General features: G+C 41.1%; 1 protein-coding gene across 1 annotated transcript in view; it reads right to left on the bottom strand.

Annotated features, from left to right (window-relative positions):
* The window catches only part of LOC127571176 (ephrin type-A receptor 3-like), a 281,826-nt gene that overhangs the window by 106,291 nt on the left and 157,646 nt on the right, over positions 1–17,889 (bottom strand). The gene's annotated exons all lie outside the window — the stretch shown is intronic.

The following is a 17,889-nucleotide window of genomic DNA, read 5'->3' on the forward strand; positions in this document are numbered from 1 at the left end:
CGTTATTAAATTACATTTCGATTTTATATCAACTGGACATTGTCCAGTGGTGTTGTTCACTTTATGTCAGAGTATTCCCTTTACTAATGACTAGTGTTATGTAACACGATAGCATTAGAATGGGGAAGATTGACAGGAGATTAAATAGAGATCTACAAGATCATGGTTGGCTTAGATAGGAGTCTTCCAAAGTATAATACAGACTTTCCCTTTAAGATTATAAAATTTAATTCCAATAACCATGCATATTCTGAGATCTGATAGAGATTAATTGCAGTTGATCAAGAAAGCTTGCAGATTAGCCAGTGCTTATGAATTTCCTAGCTCTGGTCATTTTGGTTTTCTCTTTTGTTTTAAAATGTTGATACTTGTATTGTGACTTTAGTAAGGTCACTGACATATGCTGGGTCACCAGAGTTAATCCTTCACGTAGCAAAACTCCTATGGCTGCGTTCACGTCAATAAAGTACAGGCAAGACCATCATATCTTCCAAAGTACACATTTCTGCTCCAGAAGTGTAAGTGTGGGTAATGTTCTGGTTACAAGGTACAATTTCCCTGCTTTCTTGATGTTAGTGCTCATCAGTTACAGGTCTGATTTGCCCTCTTGGGTGCAATCACTAATATTACAAATATTCTGATTGGAGCTATCAAGCAGTGAAATAAAAACTTCCCAAGTGTATTGTGATTTTAATTAACTTCTTACACAATTTTAGAATAGCAACATAGTTTAATGTCCAAAAGACTTTATAACCTCCAAGGCCATTATTTAAAATAATGTGTTCAAGTCCATCTGTAGGTTACCCACACAGATACAACTCCTTCCAGCCCAATTACCTGCAAATCACTGCACATCCCCAATTCTACATTCTTGCACACCCTCGATTTTCATTGCTATGCCATTGATGACTGTGTGGTTTATTAACAAATAACTAGGTTGTAATCATTGTTAAGTTTACACAATAATAAGTATGTTTTTGGATCAACACTTCAAGGGGAGAGGAGGAAAGATCCAGTAAACATGTTTGAGACCTGCCCAGGTTTGGCTACCCAGAATGGTAAAATGCTTTTCTCCACAGATGCTGCCTGGCCTGCTGAGTTCCTTCAGCATCGTAGTGTTTTTCATCTTTCATGGTAAAATTATTCTTGATGAGGTAGCCTGACTGAAAATGAATCAGAGTGAGGATATGTGCGGGAAAGCAAGATTTGTGGATGTCCCTCTACAGAGGTTCTTCCCCAGGCCCATATCTTTAACACCCTCTCTCCCTTTTCTTTCCTACCCCCCCCCCCTCATTCCACCACTTTTTTTGGGTCTTCAACAATAAGGCAAGGAGGGATGAGTTCCATGATTTGCAGGAGGGTGAGATCTGTGATCTAGGAACAATGGTGGGATTGGAAATGGATGTGTGTTGCCCAAGGTCTAACAGAAAGTTGGAGGATGGGGGCAAGAGACATTGCCCACTGTCTGAGATTATTGGTCCAAAGCACTTGGCCCAAGGATCTTATTGTCCAATAGGCTATCTATAAAGCTCTAGCACAATCACTTTCCGGTTACGAAGCAAGACTAACACTTTAAATCAACACATTTATTTGCAATTGCGCAAATTGTGCTCTTTAAGTGATTCTTGACAACCATAATTCTATTTGAGTTTATTCATTGACTGTACTTTTTTTTCATTTTGCTTGAAGTGTAGAACCAGAAATACATATGTACCCAGACTGTCCAGCATATCCATGGGCTTGGAAAACTGATTGACACTACTTCCAGACAGCTGGAATTTTGCTGCTTATTACCAGCACTTCTGAACAGAACTGCCAGCATTCCACCCTGAGCCCCAGCCTTCCACACATGCAAGATATCCAAAAATGCCATTTTGTTTCACTCCCAACATCTAGAGTGGGGATATTGCCTCTCAGATGCTGTTGGACCTGGTACAGAATGCAAGACCCAGGTAATTTTTTTGGGCATCATAGTGCAAAGGATCAGAAGTCAAAATTAAAACCGTTACTTTTTAATTTAAAAATCTCTAACATTCTTTAGAGCAAGTTTAGACAATCAAGCAGACTGATGGGGTACAGCAACAATGTTTCTCTTTTCTCTCTGTGCCTTTAAGGTTTAGCTTAAAGGGGCACTCTTAATTAAAGGCAGACCAAAACTGGCTTTATACAGCAACTTTTGTGATTTTACAAAAGTAGTAATGAGTGGATCTGCAGAGAGCAGTTTGCAGTGCTCCAGCGCCATCTTGAAAGAAAAAAATATTTCAATAAGCTTTATAGCTAATGGAGTTCCTCCGAAGTGTGGTCACTTCATTAATGTGGGAAACAAGGAGCCAAATTGCCCACAAGATCCCACAAACAGTAATACCAATGTGATTTGGTAATTTGTTTTTATGATGTCACTAGTTTGTAAATAAATATTAGACAGGACACACATCCATTTCTTCTTCATTGTAGTTCCATGGCATGCACAATCCAAGTGAGCAGATAAGGCCTTGATTCAGCCTTTTATCCCAACAAATATAAGAACATGAGAAATAGGAGCAGGAGAAGGCCATCTGGCCTGTTGAACCTGCTCCACCATTCAATAAGATCATGGCTGATCTGGCCATGGACTCAGATCCACCTACCTGCCCTTTTCCCCATAACCCTTAATTCCCCTACTATGCAAAAATCTATCTCACTGTATCTTAAATATATTTAATGAGGTAGCCTCCACTGCATCTCTGGGCAGAGAATCCCACAGATTTAGTACTCTCTGGGAAAAGCAGTTTCTCCTCATCTCTGCCCTAAATCAATTCCCCCAAATCTTGAGGCTATGTCCCCTAATTCTAGTCTCACCTACCAGTGGAAACAACCTTCCTGCCTCTATCTTATCTATCCCTTTCATAATTTTATATGTTTCTACAAGATCCCCTCTCATTCTTCTGGAACTACACTCGCTGGAATTCAGATGACTCAGTCTCTCTTCATAGGCTAAACCCCTCATCTCTGGAATCAACCTGATGAACCTCCTCTGCACTGCCTCCAAAGCTAGTATATCCTTCCTCAAGTAAGGAGACCAGAACTGCATGCAGTACTCCAGGTGCAGCCTCACCAGTACCCTGTACAGTTGCAGAAGAACCTCTCTGCTCTTAAGTTCAATCCCTCTAGCAATGAAGGCCAACAGTCCATTTGCCTTGTTGATACCGTTGCACCTGCAAACCAACCTTTTGCGATTCATGCACAAACACTCCCAAGTTCCTCTGCACAACAGCATGGTGCAATATTTCACCATTTAAATAATCTGATCTTCTATTTTTCCTTCCAAAGTGGATGACCTCATATTTATCAACATTGTACTCCATCTGCCAGACCCTTGCCCACTCACTTAACCTATCTATATCTCTCTGCAGACTCTCCACATCCTCTGCACAATTTGCTTTTCCACTCAATGTAGTATCATCAGCAAACTTAGAAACACTGCACTCGGTCCCCTCTTCCAAATCATTAATGAATATTGTGAACAGTTGTGGGCCCAGCACTGACCCCTGCAGCATCCTGCTCACCACTGATTGCCAACCAGAGAAACACCCACTTATCTCAAATCTCTGCCTTCTATTGGTTAACCAATCCTCTATCCATGCTAATACATTACCCCCAACTCCATACATCCTTATCTTATGGATAGGTCTTTTATGTGGCATCTTATCAAACACCTTCTGGAAATCCAAGTATACAACATCCATCTGTTGCCCTCTATCCACTGCGCTCATTATATCCTTGAAGAACTCCAGTAAGTTTGTCAAACAGGACCTGTCCTTCCTGAATCTATGCTGCATCTGCCTGATGGAACCACTTCTATCCAGATGTCTCGTTATTTCTTCCTTAATGATAGCTTCAAACATTTTCCCGACTACAGATATTAAGCTAACTGGCCTATAGTTACCTGCCTTTTGCCTACATCCTTTTTTAAACAGTGGTGTGACATTCTCTGTCTTCCAATCTGCCGGGACCTGCCCAGAGAATTTTGGTAAATTATCACAAACGCCTCTACTATAACTTCTGCCATTTCTTTCAGTACCCTGGGATGCATCCCATCAGGACCAAGGGATCTGTCTACCTTTAGGACCACTAGTTTGCTCATCCCTACCTCTTTAGTGACAGCGATTGTATTGAGATCCTCACCTCCCATTGCATCCATAACATCTCTCTGTGGCATGTTAGACATGTCCTCCACCATGAAGATCGACACTAAATAGTCATTCAAGGCCTTGGCCATTTCCAAATTACCCAATATTAATTCCCCCTTCTCATCTTCCAAGAGACCTATGTTCACTTTAGACACCCTTTTCCTCTTTATATAATTATAAAAAAACTTCTACTATGGTTTTTATATTTTGTGCTAGTTTACTTTCATAATCTATCTTCCCTTTCCTTATTGCTTGCTTAGTGGTTCTTTGTTGCTTTTTAAAATTTTCCTAATCTTCCAGTTTCCCACTACTCTTGGCGACTTTGTATGGATGAGCTTTCAGCTTGATGCCGTCTTTTATTACCTTAGTTATCCAAGGCTGGCTCTCCCCACCCTTACTGTCCTTGCTTATAACTGGAATATACTTTTGTATTTTTGGAATATTTTTAGACCATTTTGCAATCAGCCCCTCCAAAAGTGTAGCACGCCCTCAGTACTGCATCCTTTCAAGTAACTGGAAAGCCAGAAAACCTTGTCGTTGGTCACCACCTTTATGAAATGGAGCGCTCGACTACAATCCAAGTCAATAAACATTTGGAACTGCCACAAATGTGTTTAATGACCAGGGTATAACATTAAAACCAGATGAATAAATCCAGGTATTTATAGCATCAAAAGACTCCTAACAGGCTGATCAGAGTTCAAATTCCAATTTTGGTTTAAACTACTTTAATATCATACAGAAGTGGCTGTTTGTCTTGGCTCTCGGGATTCTGAAAGATCTCTTATTTATCTTGGATAGTGACCAAATAATTCTAGTTTTGCACAGGGAATAAGTTTTGCGACTAGCGTTTGTGTTGCACCAGAGACCAACTGTTTCCCATCCAACATAAGAACAGCACTAACGGGGTCTGGAAACACTTGTCAGAGATGGAATTGCTGAAACTTCTCAAAATTACTGTTTAAACAGATTAGATGCAAGTATCCTTGTACTTGGCTCCAACAGTCGTTCTGATCTCTTACAGGTGGTTAAGAGTTCAATCACATCTTTATAGAGTTAAACCTCAGCCTCAGCTAATAGGAACAGTAGTCTGTTGTTCGACACTTGGACTGTGCCAAGGAGGAATTAATACAGTATAAAATTTTAGACATTTGACATCCAACATGTCAAACATATAACAGACCAGAAGATTCTTTAAGTTACAAGTTGGGTCCACAGTGAATCTCCAGTCATCTAGGGAAGAATACAGAGCAATGAAGGCTTTGTTACAGAGACAGAGATGTTTTGTTATTCCTTTGCAAGACTTCACCAGTGCCAAAATAAGCAAAGTAACATGATTCAGAGACTAAGATTTCAGTGGATGTCCCCAGAAATCTACAACACCCCCAGGAGCAGCCAGTCCGAGCTCCAAAGTCATTTCCTGTAATCTCTGCTGTGTACAATGCATTTGTAGGAAAAGTGCAAGCAGTATGGTACCACAAAGTTCAAAATTCTCAGATCAAAGTGAAGGTAAATAGTAGTGGAAGAATAGAATACACAATTGTATCAATGGCTGTTGGCTTGAACCTTTCCTCAGCCCTTTGGTCTAGTGGGGAAGGAGTCTCAGTTCCTGCAATCAACCCTCATAGACATGCTAATCCCCGCAGTCCCTTGATAATTTATAGTATTTTCGAAGATTTTTCACGAAGGATTGAGACTGATGGTTGAATTAAAAAGAAAATTCCAGCAGACTGTTATCATTTTTTAGACGATTACAACATTGGTCTAGTGAGCTCATGACAAGAATTGTGGCATCATTTCAATCCTTCTCTCAGTTCCCTTTTCACGATGGCTTCATCAAAAAGATTAGCTTTCTGCCACATTATTTATACTTTATGTTTACATATATGCATTATCAGGTTGGAGGAAATTGAAGCTTTTAAAGGACTTAGTGTAAAAGCAGAAGAAAAATGTTAAGGGTATTTTGCATCTCTTTATAATGGAATTGGTGATGCAAAAGTTACATTTAAAGGATGACATTATGGACGAGAAAGTACCAGATAAAACATACTAGAAGATATCAATTGTAAGCCACCTGATCCAGTTGGAAAACATGTTCCATTGCTGATTTCAGTAGAAAAATGTTCAGGCAATGGGAACAATCTTCCGATTTCTACTCGATACAGTGGTCTTGAAATGCATTGTTCCATAAATGGGCCATGAATAAACCCAGAAACTGCAGCTTAACATTGGGCATGGGGAAGGTATTGGAGACATTGAGTTACATACACTTATTTGTAAAGACAGTGTTTAGTCAAGGACAGCAGCATAGATTTGTTGAAAGGTAAATCATGTCTGACCAACTTCACTGAATTATTTGATGAGGTAAAAGTTTGATCACGACCCTTCAGCCCGCTGTATCTGTGCTGACCATCATATACCCATCTACACTAATCCTATGTTTCCTCTTGCATTTCCCTCAACACCCCTCCTCCAACCAGCTCATTCTGGGCAGGCACGGTAGTGTAGTGCCAGCGACTCGGGTTCAATTCCGGCCACTGTCTGTAAGGAATTTGTACGTTCTCCCCGTGTCTGCGAGGGTTTCCTCCGGGTGCTCCAATTTCCTTCCACATTTCAAAGACATATGGGTTAGGAAGTTGTGGGCATGCCATGTTGGCACTAGAAGCGTGGTGACACTTGCGGGCTGCCCCCAGAGCACTCTACACAAAAGATGCATTTCACCGTGTGTTTCAATCTACATGTGACTAGTAAAGATATCTTATCTTATTCTCCTGCCACCCACTCACCTACACTAGTGGCTGTTAACAGTAACCAATTAACCTCTATAGACTTTTGAAAGGCATACAACAAAGTGTTACACAGAAGGCTTATAAAGATGGCAACATACAATCAAGGGTCAAATGTCAGCTTAGGCTTTGTAACAGGAAGTACAGGGTGGTGGTGTAGTATGTCTTATATACAATATACATTCAAATGGCTGACACTATCAGTCATAATTCAACATCAAAGTCAAGTGAAGCAGTGCAAGTGGCTGCGGTGCCACCAGAAATGTCCCTCTCAGGGCAGGTGTATAGTATGTGGGCAATGGTCTAATTTGGATGTGCAATTTCACAACTGGGGCTGTTCCATTTGTGGAGCAAGTGGCCACATCACCCCCTCCTCTTCAAACAGATGCAGGTCATTCAGATTATCCTTGGAAGATTAAAGCCTAGGACTTAATCATTTAGGTCACTTGCCAAGGTACAGTTGGTGATGTTTGCAGTTCATGGGTATGTTGTTTAAGGATGAAATATGAGTGGCGTTGATACAATTTAAGAGAATGTCTTAATTTGATGGTAAAATGAATGTAGAGAAAGATGTGTACCAATTGGATTTCATGTGTAGATTATGAATAAAGTATATTTTTGAATTGAAAAGATTATGGAAACTCAGTAGAAATGCACAGCAACTCAGTATCTGAAAAAAGCAAATCCATTCCTCGTCAATTCATGTCCTTGGGTAACCCCTCTCCCCAAGCAACCTGTGTCACTGACTGTATCACCACTGATATTAATCCAGCTTCTCTATCATCCCTCCGGTATCTCGAGTTTTTTAATTTCACCTTCTTCAAACTTACAGTTTTATTTTCTCTTCACTTGCTATTAATATACTAATCTTTAAAAATGAAAATTCACTGGAGCTAATGAGTTAAACATTTATGGTTTGAATATCCAAAAGGTATATTGCATTATACTTTGCACTGTTTCATCTAGTAAGTCTGCTTTCCACAGTAAAAAAAAGGATCTAAAACTTTTCCCAAAGGTTTAGCACTTTTATGAAACTAGGTCAAAAAGAGTTATCTACTTTAAAACCACATATACCATCTTCCATACTTTCCTTCCTCCCATTGTTGTCCCTTGCTATTAGTAAAAAAAACAATAGTTAAAGAACTATGATTTCCTTAGCTCATTAAATGAAGATTACATTGTTCATTTTGATTAATCCATTCCTTAAAGTTATTCATGCTTTGGCTTTCTGATTAATTTGCCCGTCATTTGACTGCATTAGTGCTACGGTTCACTAACACTGGAGACCATGCATGCTTTTCTTAAAGAAAAAGGCACACTAATAGGCCCCCTGCTTTATTGCCACAAATAACTATTTCTAATTTAAATAGTTCTCTATGAACAAAGTCATTAAAAGAACCAAAAATCATTTTGTGGTAACTATATTCAGATATGGTTTGACTTTAAACTATTATTGAGCATAGGCAAAAATCATAACTTGCCCCAAAGTTTCTAGTAACTAAAAATGGCAAAAAAAAACCATTGGAGGAACTCAGCAGGTCAGGCAGCATCTGAGGAGGCAGAGAGATGATCGATGTTTCAGGTCGAGACCCTGCATCAGGACTAAAAATAATGTGTATTTTATTTGAATTAAGTTTTCTTTCTCTGTGTTCTTTAGCTGTACTTAAATCACTTCTAGCTACCTAAACATGAATAGGTTGGGACAGTCAGAGACTTTTTCCCAGGGCGACAATGGCTAACACAAGGGGACATAATTTTAAGGTGATTGGAGGAAGGTCCAAGGGGGATGTCGAGGGTAAGTTTTTTTCTCCCCCACACAGAGTGGTGGGTGCATGGAACGCACTGCCGGCAGAGGTTGTGGGGGCAGATACATTAGGAACATTTAAGAGACTCTTAGATAGACACATGAATGATAGAAAAATAGGGGGCTATGTGGGAGGGAAGGGTTAGATAGATCTTAGAGCAGGATAAAATGTCAGCACAACATTGTGGGCCGAAGGGCCTGTACTGTGCTGTAGTGTTCTATATGCAGAGCTACCATTAATAGTTAACCAGACTCTAACAGTGCCTTGAAAGATGGCTCAATGTGATGCCTTAAGGCAGAGTTAGAAGTGTTGACAAGGGCCAGTGGCAAATTTCTTTGCGAATGGGCAGGCTATGTGTGCAGCTCATCCAGAGAGAACATTAAGGTAGATTTCCAATCACGTTTAAGATACGAGGAGACACTGGATAGGCTGGGCTTGTTTTCCTTGGAGTAAGGACCTGATAAGAAGTATAAAAATTATGAAGGCACAGATAGGGTAGATAGTAGGTACTTTGCCCCATAACAGAAGAGTCAAAAGCTAGAAAGCATGGGATCAGTTAAGGGGCAAGAGGTTTTTCATGCTGAGGGTGACTGAGATCTGGAATGCACTGCCTGAGTGGATGGTGGAGGCAAGTACAGTATTCATTCTCACAATGTTTTGTATGTACTTGGATGAGCCCCTGAATTGCCAGTTTTTCTGAAGGCTACAGACCAAGTGCTGGTAAGTGAGATGAGTATAGATGGGCATGTGATGGTTGGCATAGGCATGTTGGGGTGATTGGACTGTTTCCGTGCTGTGCGAGTCTGTGATACTTGAGGGAACAGCAGCAATTCTGACAGTTTGTATTGCTTGATGTTGCTCAACTTGCATTCCCTGTGCTTGCAAACAAATTCAATTTACTTGCTTAAAACCTCATCAGTTTAAGTTTCAAAACATTTTAAATGCCTGGATCATGTCCCAACACCCCCACACATCACTAAGTAAGTGCTGACTTTGATTTCCCTACCTCTTTTTCTTTGGTAACTTGATCAAAAACAGTAAACAAGACTAAGTACCAAATTACCATCAAGGTCAGATTTAATTCCATTTTGAACCTTTTTTGGAGAATTGTTTCTCAAAGGCTTTGGCTCAATAACTTTATGGAATTGGGGCAAATGTCACATCTGGATTGTGGTGGTATTTTAGAATTCCAGTGCTTGACAGGAGGTCCCGTCCTGCACTCTTTATGGAGCAGCCTGAACAATAATCCTCAAAGGGACCACAGAAGGTCACTACAAAACAGCTGCTGCAGTTAGGAGTGGTAAAGGCCCAGCTATACAGCCCCCTCCTCCTCTCATAACTGACTGGTCATCCTCATAACTTGAAGCAGATGAATCAACTTGATAGAAGAGCTGTTAGGATTTGTGTGCCCATTCACAAGTGTCCTGATATAGGTTTTCAGCCCAAAACATCAACAATTCTTTTCCTCCCACAGATGCTGCTCAACCCGCTGAGTTCCTCCAGCAGATTGTTTGTTGCTCCAGATTCTAGCATTTGCAGTCTGTTGCATCTCCATTAATGTGTGTCTACCTGGTCACTCAGAGCTGGGAAAGTGCAGGCAGTTCAGTCAACAAGTCTCAGTTGGGTTCGACCTTCAAAATGGTTCACATCATTCACTGGTGACACCAGAGAGGCATCCCATTGCCTACTTGATGTCATCACACATAAATGTCTATCCAATGGACTTTCCTCTAATAAAATTAAACAGATATTTGATTAATTTAGATGACCTGTGCTGATATCCTGAAACTTGGGGACTTCATCTTAGACCACCTGGCTGAGAGTCAAATATGCCACTCTAAAAAGCATTTCCTGTGGTAAAGTGATTCACCAGGACTTACACTGGAACCTTGGTTGCTTATGTAGGAAATGGAAAAGATTGTTTTGCAACTATCTGGTTTGCTGCCAATGCTTCCACATTAATCAATGGGATACCACCCGAATTTCAGGTTAAAATCACAACATAAAATGTCAGAGATCACTGGGCTTGTCAGAGTCATTGTCCATCAACACTTACACTACATGAATCTAAAACTCTGCTCATCTTTCTAATCCACATTCATTTTCAAGTTCCCTCATAAGAGTCCAGGAAATTCATCAATTGCACTGAAAGAAAAAAGCATATAATTTTCTTTAGAAAGATATAAATTATATTCTGCTTTCCAGACACTGTTTGCGTCTCTACTACCATTATCTGACTGCCTGCGGTTGCAATTAAATCTTATTTTAGGTCTTTTTACCCATCTATTGTGAATGCATTCAAGCTAGATTGACATCATATTTCTCTTGTGTGCAGTCATTAATATTAATGAGGGGGGAGAAGATGTCACTCCTAACTCTGCAGTAAATAAAAGCTTGAGCAAGTTTCCATCCATAATATAAATGCAAAATCTCACCACTCCTGTTTCAAGGAGTGTCAAATTGTAAAGCATCTGCATTCTGTCTTCAGATAAGAGAGGATTTAGCAACACAAACATGCTGGCAAAGGGAGACACAGATTTTGCGATCTGAACTTTCGAAGCTCCAAATAAAAAGTTCCATAGACAGAGAAATTGAAACATTTTAAAATAAACACAAAGGAACACTTTAGAAGTTAACTTTCCAGCAGTTACTCATTTTCCATACAGGACCATGATTATACTCTGACAGAGTTGGACGAAGAGAAGTACGAGGAGATTAGTGAGGAGCGTGAAGGCTGGCACAGTCCAGTTTCTGTGCTGTAGACTCTCTGTAATTCTATGCTAATTACTAACTTGGCTTGGGATACAAGTCCTTTAAAGTTAGATTCCTCCCGTACACTGATGACTGAAAGTGTGCCATCGGCCAAGACAGACCCAAATTTAATTCCTGGCCTGTCGAGAGATCATCGACCTGACCAGGGAAAACAGCTGGTGAGGGTGTTAACCTCTGCACCCCTGAACTTCAGTCAGAAAGAAACTAATGTATTCACGTTCTCTCTGGGACTTAATCCAGCGACACACTATTGGAGAGTGGCACTTATAATCAGCAAGAATGGCACATTTTGCAAGCAATTTCCACGTGTTTATTTTCAGTAACATATGTCAAAAAAGACAGTCAATCCTGCTGAGTGATACTGAGCAATGAATCAGTGTAACCTGGAAGTGTTAGTTCTCAAGTTATAAATAACAGTTTTTATAGGTTAAAACTGATAGTCTGGAAGCTCAACTTGGAAAACCGCAAATTCCCTTCTCTAGTCCTGCAGCACTTACAGTATAAAGCATGTGTTATAAACTATATAATGAATTATGTGATGCAAAAGTAACTACACAGCTGAATATCTTACATTAATGATGAAAATACTGGAAATACTCAGCAAGCCAGGCAGTGCCTGGAGAAAGAGAAATAATTAATATTTCAGGTCAATAACCTTTCATCTGGAACTGGAAGTTAGAGTTGTAGCAGGTTTTAGGATCGAGGTCTAGAAAAGTTGGAAAGGAAAGAGAAAATGGAAAGTTCTGTGAAAGGGTTAAATTAAGTTGGATTTTCAGGAGACTTGTGTGCACCATAAATGTTGGTGGGTTCTGTGCAGTAGACTCTAAATAAATCTGTAATTTTTAATCAACTAACTTGGGGGAAAAGAATCTTGGACATCTCGCATTGGCTAGTGGATGAAAATGCAGTCCAAGTCTCATGGATCAAGAAAATCCCCTAATTTTCCAAAGCTGGTTCAAACTTCTTGACCTTTTCCCTGTGTTCACTCCCTCCTGGCTCTGCACCATCACTTCCACTGCTTCTGTGTTTAATTAAAAATTGTTGCAGCTCTTAACCACTCCAAGTTCCGATGATTGATCTTCAACCCAAACTTTTGGCATGGATCTATTTTTTAAAAAAAATGCTCACATCTGCTTGGAACTGACAGTTTTCACCAATGTTACTGGATGGAAGTTTGAGACTCCCAAGTGAAAACAGAGGTCCCTAACTTCTACTCTTCTGATCATGATCTTGAGACAACAAAGAGCCATTGTTGGACTGCTCATGTCTTATATTGTAGTATCATATTTTCTTACAACAGGCAAGGTAGCCATTTGGCCCATCGAGTCTCTGCCGCTTCTCATCAGACCCATTTCCCTATTTTGTTCCCAATAATTTACTCTCCTCTCTCCTGATGCTCCCACCATCCACCTCCACTAGGGGTAACTTATAGTAGTTAATTAACCTGCCAGCCCATCTTTGGAATTTAGGAGACAAGAGCACCTAGAGGAAACCAACCCAGATATAGGGTGAGTGTGTAAACTCAACACAGACAGCACCAGGACAGGATCGAACTAGGGCTACAAGAACTGTGAAGCAGCAGCGCAAAGTGCTGCACCACTGCATTGCCCTTGCAGAGCAGTGGAAGGTGGGGGAGGGGGTGGAGGGGGAAGGGAAGCAAAATCTTCTACTGAATCTAACCTGATGCAAGTACAGTTGGCCCACTGACTTCAATTGGAAGAAACAGCTCTTAACTGATGCATAAATACAATTTTCTCTCTTTAAATGAGTTGATTTAAATAAACTTAACAGTTTCCTAGTGCTTTTAAGTGCATTTTTTTTCAAAAAGTATTTTAAAAGTTGATTAAACATTTAATTGTAGATTTAATATATAATGGCTTGAGCTGCTTTTGAATGCTTGGGGATATCAATCATTCTTCTTGACAGCAGGTTTTCCTGAGGGGAGTGTGGCTTAAATGGGTTTCAAAGCTGGGGAGGATGAGCATCTGCCCCTAACGATTGGAAAAGCCCTGCATTGACCTCACTGATCAGCAGGGAGCTGGTTCCTCAATGGAAGATGGTACCTGGAATCAGTCTCTGGGTAAATGCAGACAGTGGGTGGGTTTATGCAGCTCTGTTCCCCCGTACCCCAATCACTGGGAGATCTGCAATTGTTAACTCCTTTCCTCTCTCCTTAGATTCAGCTGAAGGTGGTGGGACATTGCACTGACCAGCTCCTACACTGATATCCTGGGAATGCAATAGTTGGCGACTTAACAAGCACAATCACCTTCCTTTATCTTGGATCTGAATCCAACCTTGAGATGTTTCCTTCTGTTTCCCATTGACTCATTTTTACCAGGACTCCTACATCCCACTCTAATATACAACTAAAACAGTAATCGGAGTCACCTTCTTTTGGTATTCAGCTCGTTTGTCCTCGCTTGAAACAAGTGCAGGACAGTGTTGCAGCTGGTAGATCTGCTGTCTCACAGCTCTAGCAACTCAAGTTCAGTCCTGATCTCTGGTACTGTCTGTGTGGAGTTTGCACATTCTTGCATGGGTTTCCTCTAGGTGATCTGGTTTCCTCCCACATCCCAAAGATGTGTTGGTTGGTAGGTTAATTGGCTACTGTTAATTGTCCCTAGTGTGAAAGTGAATTGATGGGAATGCAAGGAGAATTGGATTAGTAAAGGATAAATATAAATGAGTGGTTGGTGATTGGTGTAGACCTCGTGGGCTGAAGCACCTATTTCGGCACTGTATGTATCCATGAAAAAGAGTGTAATGTGGTCTAGACCCGAGTGACCCTAGCAGAATGCCGACTGAGCATCTGTGAACAGGTTACTAATGAGTAAATGACACATTTTAGTATCATCAGTGACCCCATCCATCACTTGGCTGTTGACAGGGAGAGAAAATTTGTCCTGTTGACAGGGCCATTTATATCCAGGTGTAGCACTGATATTAATATATTTGTTGACTTACTTGTACGTGGGATCGCCCTTGGATCTGTCTCTACGATGTTGGCTACAGGCATGATTCAGTACAACTACAGGTTGAAACTCTCAAGTCCAGCATCCTGGGGTCCTGACCAGTGGCAGATCACAGAAAATGCCCCCTGATCATCTTCCACTGAACAGGAGAACTGTTCCATTTAACATGTCTTTTAGATACTCTCTGGGCTATGTATGGGTACCAACAACTGTCCATAACTCAAAGTTACCATAAGTTGGAAATGCTGGTGGCTCAGATAACAAAAGTTGCACTGGTAGGTTATTTGGCTACAGATTGGTTCAGATCTTAGTTAGAATTAGTTCATTAGTAAGATATCTTTATTGGTCACATGTGAAATGCATCTTTTGTGTAGAATGATCTGGGGGCAGCCCACAAGTGTCACCACGCTTCTGGTGCCTGCATAGCATGCCCACAAGTTCCTAACCCATACATCTTTGGAATGTGGGAGGAAACCGGAGTACAGATCTGTACTACTGATTCAAAACATGCCGGACCACAGGAGTTGCCAGATCACAGAATGCTGAACCAGAGATTCAACCTGTATATCCAAGTGCTCTTTGATTCATCTGGGGCACAGCACTGCCAACTGTGGATGGGACAAGCACTCATGAGGAGCACTCTGCAGTAGCAACTGGACTGGATGTTTGTCATGGCTGAACCTAGGGACGATAAATTATCTGATTTTTATGGACAAGATATAACTGAGAATTTTCTGCATTTTTGGACAGATGTTAGAGTGTTGAGCTCCACTATGATTAAGTATGGAAATATTTACAGTCCATTTCTTTAATGGTCCATCATATTTACAAATGGATGTGACAGAACTGCAGAACCTTGATCAGATCTGTTGGCTGTAGGACCACTTGGGTCTTTCACCATTCTCATTGAATTGGGCGTGAGGTATGGGTTCATGTTGTTGGTGGTGAGAGAGATGTGCCAGGCCATGAGATCATGCAAATGTAATCCACCACCAGATTAAATTTCATGACTGCCTTTTACAAATGCTGTGTTTGAATTGTCAATCTGTTAAATCCATCTCATTTAACACAATGACAGCACCACACAATAGACAGTTTGAAAGGTGGGGGGGGGGTCATGATCTCCACAAGTAATGTGCAGTGAACACTGCCACCAATAGGTTGTTTGATGAGGATGAGATCAAGTAGGTTTATCCCTCATGTTGGTTAACTCACTACTTGCTCTAGTTTCAGTCTGGCAACACTGTCCTTCAAGAGTTGGCCAGCCTGACCACTGATGAAGTTACTGAGTTAACCTTGGTGACAGACGTTGAAGTCTCCCGCCCAGAATTCTGTGCCCTTTATGCCCTCAGTGCTTCTTCCAAGTGTTGTTCAACATGGAGAAGCTCTAATTCTTCAGTGGCACAGGGTCAGTAGAGGACAATCAACCAGAGCTCTCCTTGCTCACACTGAATCTGAAAGCATAAGACATCATACATCCAGAGTCAACATTAATGACTCCAAAGGCCACTCTTTTCTGAATGTTTATTGTGGTGTCACCATCTTGGTGGGTCTGTGCTGGTGACCAGGTAGGAAATGCCCAGGTGTGATGTTGGAAACTGGGACTTTAGCGTAGGAACAGGTAGTGCCGTGAAGGCAGGGAATCTGCAGAAGGACTTGGACAGGTTGGGAGAATGGGCAAAGTAGTAGTAGATGGAATACAGTGCAGGGAAGTCTGGGGTTATGCATTTTGGTATGAAGAATAAAGGTGTAAACTATTTTCTAAATGGGGAGAAAATTCAGAAATCAGAGGTGCAAAGGGACTTAAAAGTCTTAGTTTAGGATTGCCGTGAGGTTAACTTGCTGGTCTAGTCAATAGTAAAAGCAGCAAATGCAATGTTAGCATTTGTTTGAAGATGACTAGAATATAAAAGCAAGGATGCACCACTGAGGCTTTAGGAGTTGGTCAGATCATATTTGAAACATTGTGAGCAATTTTGGGTTCCTGTATCTAAGGGAGGGTGTGCTGGCCTTGGAGAGGGTCCAGAGGAGGTTCACAAGAATGATCCTAGGAATGAAAGGCTTAACGCATGACGAGCTTTTGATGGTTCTAGGTCTGCACAAGATGGAGTTCAGTAGGATTGGTGGGGGGGGGGGGGTGGTTGCGTGGGGGTGGACCTCGATGAAACCAACCAGATACTGAGAGGCCTGGATGTGGAGAGACACAAGAGATTCTGCAGATGCTGGAATCTGGAGACCTGAAAAGTCAACTGTTTATTTCTCTCCATAGATGCTGCCTGACCTGCTGAGTTCCTCCAACATTTTGGATGTAGAGAGGATGTTTCCATTAATAGGAGAGTCTAGGATCCAAGGGCACAATTTCAGAACAAAAGGGACATCCCTTTAAAATTGAGATGAGGAAGAATTTCTTCAGCCATTCATTGCCATAGAGGGCCTTGGAGGCTGTCATTGGGTGTATTTAAGGCAAAGGTTGATAGGCTCTTAATTGGTAAGGGGGTTAAGGGTTATGGGGAGAAGGTGGGGAAAATGGGGCTTTAAGAAAAAAAAAATCAGCCATGATTGAATGGTGGAGCAGACTCAATGGGCCAAATAGCCTAATTCTTCTCCCATATCTTATGGCTTAAAGGTATAATACTGTGAGTGCCTCTACCTCAGGATGTTCCAACTCAAATGCAGGACACCACCAACAATTATGGAACAGGCAGTAATGAGGTGCATTTGTCAGGGTCAACTAGACTGGGTGCATCTTTGCATTGTGCCAACTTTGAGTGGCCATCCGGTTTTGCACAATACTTGCCAGAGCATTTCAGAAGGCAGTTAAGATTCAACCACATTGTTGTGACTGCAGAATTACACATAGACAAACCCAGTCAAGACAGAAACAATTTCCTTCTATAGATTCCCTTCCAAGAGGGAATTTAGCAAGAAAGATAGGTTTTAACAACAGTCTGGTGGTTACACAATCACTCTTCTGACACTGGATTTTTATTACAGGTTACTTAATGGAATTATGATTCTGCAAGTGCCTTGATGGGAGTTGAATTCACGTTGGCCATTAGTCCAGGGCTTTCAACTAACAAGTCCACTACTGTAACTAGCGTGCCTTTAACGACCCGTCCATTATTTCTCCCTCATCATTCCCACCTCTAACATGCCATGAGCATCAGTAAAGGAGCATCAAAATCTGAAATTATGGCCTAAAGGGGAGAGTAATCCAAGAGTTTTGCTGCACTTTGTTAGAACATTAAATTCTCCCCGTCCCCCATTGAATATACAGCATTCTTTTGCAACATATTGCAAATCCTGTTGTACAATCAGGCTAAGCGATTAAGCTAAATGTAGGAATAATATCCATTTATCAGCTGTGTGCAGTCTTTTTACT

Source organism: Pristis pectinata, chromosome 6 (genome assembly GCF_009764475.1).
Source record: "Pristis pectinata isolate sPriPec2 chromosome 6, sPriPec2.1.pri, whole genome shotgun sequence".
Classification (NCBI taxonomy): Eukaryota; Metazoa; Chordata; class Chondrichthyes; order Rhinopristiformes; family Pristidae; genus Pristis; species Pristis pectinata.